General features: G+C 30.4%; 1 long non-coding RNA gene across 1 annotated transcript; it reads left to right on the top strand.

Annotated features, from left to right (window-relative positions):
- Nucleotides 1–2,373: 2,373 nt before the first annotated feature.
- On the top strand, nt 2,374–2,539 carry LOC106788599. The gene is made up of 2 exons (XR_001381912.1): nt 2,374–2,406; nt 2,503–2,539. It is a non-coding gene; the product is annotated as an uncharacterized LOC106788599 (long non-coding RNA).
- The last annotated feature ends 407 nt before the right edge of the window (nt 2,540–2,946 follow it).

The following is a 2,946-nucleotide window of genomic DNA, read 5'->3' on the forward strand; positions in this document are numbered from 1 at the left end:
AATATCGCGAAACGATGTACAAAACACTCTACCTAATACGCACACACAGGTGTAAAGTACATCGTGCAACCACTAGCACAATAACAGCCGCCAATAGGGGAAAAACTTAAAACTAAACCCACACTAACTGTTTCTCACCCATACGTGCAACACCTGGGCATACGCATAGATGAGAACGCAGAAAGTATGGGGGGAAGTAACGGGAGATTAGTGTATAAGAAGCTGAAAATCCTGATCTAAAAAATATGATTAAAAACACATAAATACATAACACATAAATATAAATTTTTATAAAAATTCATCTAAGCGGCTAAGGACTCTACAATTTATTTGATAAAAAATAACTTTTAATATCTTTTAATATATTTCAAAACCTCGGACGACTCCTTTCATTAAGTTGGCTGTTCTAATAAAAGAACTGGGCTTTGAGCCATCACTTAACTGCTAGAATCTATCCGTCACGAATGAGTTTGTCTTCTTGCTCATTTATTTATTATATCGAAAAAGAAATCGCGATTAAATAAACTAAGTACGAAGCAATGCAAGTAAGAATCTTATTACATGCTTTTCTGTACGAAATCGAGTAAATTAATGCTCACAAAAAAGGAAGTGCATTAATTAATTGCACTATTAATCAAATGAATTTAACCGATGAGACAAGAAAACCTATCCTGAACTAATATAAATTATACAATACAATATATATTACAATATATAATTTTCATGAGTAACTCCTGGAAAGGAATTACTCATGTGCTCGTCAATAATTTATTTAATTAATTACAACCAGTAACTCGTGCCGATTAGGACCTTTCATCYTCGACATGATTGAGCACCGGAGGGGCTTTAAATTTTTTTACTCACTCCGTAAGAAGTGATGGCTCCAAAACACTCCTACTTTGCAGCAAGTATTGTAGTCTGACGATCAAAGAGTTCCTCCACTTGGTATTGAAGAAGATCCACCAAAAATCCATCTAAGATCCATCGAAGATTCATTCCATATCATTGAAAGGGAAGAAAATCCTTCGTCTTATCTGTAACATAAAATAAAACATAACGATAAGTTATCTGCAATACAATCCAAAATCGTATAAAATGAAATCGAATATAATATAAATTAAAATGAATACTTACAATGCATTCCAATGGGATGAAGCTCAGTGGCATCATGGTAATGCATCTCGCGTGAATCTAATAACGCGTTATGAACGAAAATAAGAAACTATAGATGAGTTTCTTATCGCGAAACCGAAATTTTATTATGCGGCGAGCAACACTGACTCTAATTTCCGATTTTTCTTTAACGATGCAAACACTCGAGTACCTCATTGCCTACGCATATATATTCATCCTATTCTTTATTTCATATCAGATTTTAATAATTTTAATATTATATATTAATAATATTTTTCAATTTTTTCAGGTTATATTTATCATCTTATTAGACTTCTCTTTACTCTTGGATGCACTTGATGCAACTAGACATGATGCAACGCATGAAGAACATAGCCAACCCTAAGGAAAAATATAATTTATTTCACTACCAGAGAAATGATTTAAACAGCATTTCTATGCTCAACATATTCTAGATTCTTAGGAATAGTATAATGTCTTAATGATATTTCAATAGGTATGTGCATTGCAATTAGTTAATCAAAAATTTGATATTAATTTAACAATTATTTTAAATAATTTTAATCTAATAATTGATATATACATAAATATACTTATTGATTATCTAAATTTCCTAGCAATCTAATACATTTAATATATATTTTAATATGCATATTCATTTCTATTAGACTTATTAAGAATTCAAAAGATTACATATTTGATAATTATTTTCTAAAATAATTTCAATCAAAATGAATGAATATAAAGACACATAGAAATTAATAAAAGTCTATCTTTAAAAATACAAAACAGTACGTCAACAAAAAAGTAGCACTGAATACATTTTTATTTTATGTTTTTTATTTGTAGGCGTTTATTTTCTAACATGCGTATTTACTTTTTATTTTTATGTGCAGTAACGATCCATACGATTGAATGTATATGAAGAGAAAGAAAGACAGAAGATGAATGAGAAGTCAACCTTGGCCAAACGTTGACTATGTTTATATTCCTCGACGAATTCCGGGAAGTCCTTTATCTAAGTACACATAGAAAAACATTGCCGAACAACTAGCTATGCTTATTAGGAGCGGGGTGACTCATACATACAATACATCTTAGTTAATCTTTGAACGCGATACAGGTAAGACGTAACGATTTCGCTTTCCGTTTAAACATTTAATACCGTGTAATTAAATAATATTTCATTATAGAATTTGATATCTAATTAAATCTCATTTGATTTACAGATAAATGCAGTCATAATCGATGGTGTGAATGCATTGAAATTAGGTAAGAAGATCTGTAATTAAAATTATATGATCTTATATTTTTCTATAGTTTCACAAAGATTTTTACCATAATCTGTCATTCTTTTTATGGTTTCAGAAAGGCGTATGCAATCATCCCATTGTTTCCATCGTTTYWRAAAGACGTTCACCATCGTTTCATGGAAATTATACTAATCAATGGTGGAATACTGGTACAACTGCATACGTATACGTGCAAGTACATTTATTTATTTCCTTTATTTCATTTTGTAATGGATCTCCAACGCAGCAACCTCCCCGTGGTGAGATCCGGTAACCGATATTGCTTACGGTGTCCATAGAATTGATATGGTTCAACGTAAGCACTATCGGGCCAATGGCTGACGTTCGATGCATTAGAAAATTTTAACTTCTCGTTTTGTTAATTAATTCTAATGCAATAATGAAATGATTTATTGAATGAATTTTTTAATTACGCGTTGCAATTGTTGTTTAAATCTTATTCATTTTATATTTCTTATATTATATTATATTAAATTCACATAAATAATTCAAGACACAT

This window comes from Polistes canadensis, unplaced genomic scaffold (genome assembly GCF_001313835.1).
Source record: "Polistes canadensis isolate GaletaPanama2010 unplaced genomic scaffold, ASM131383v1 scaffold_145, whole genome shotgun sequence".
Lineage (NCBI taxonomy): Eukaryota > Metazoa > Arthropoda > Insecta > Hymenoptera > Vespidae > Polistes > Polistes canadensis.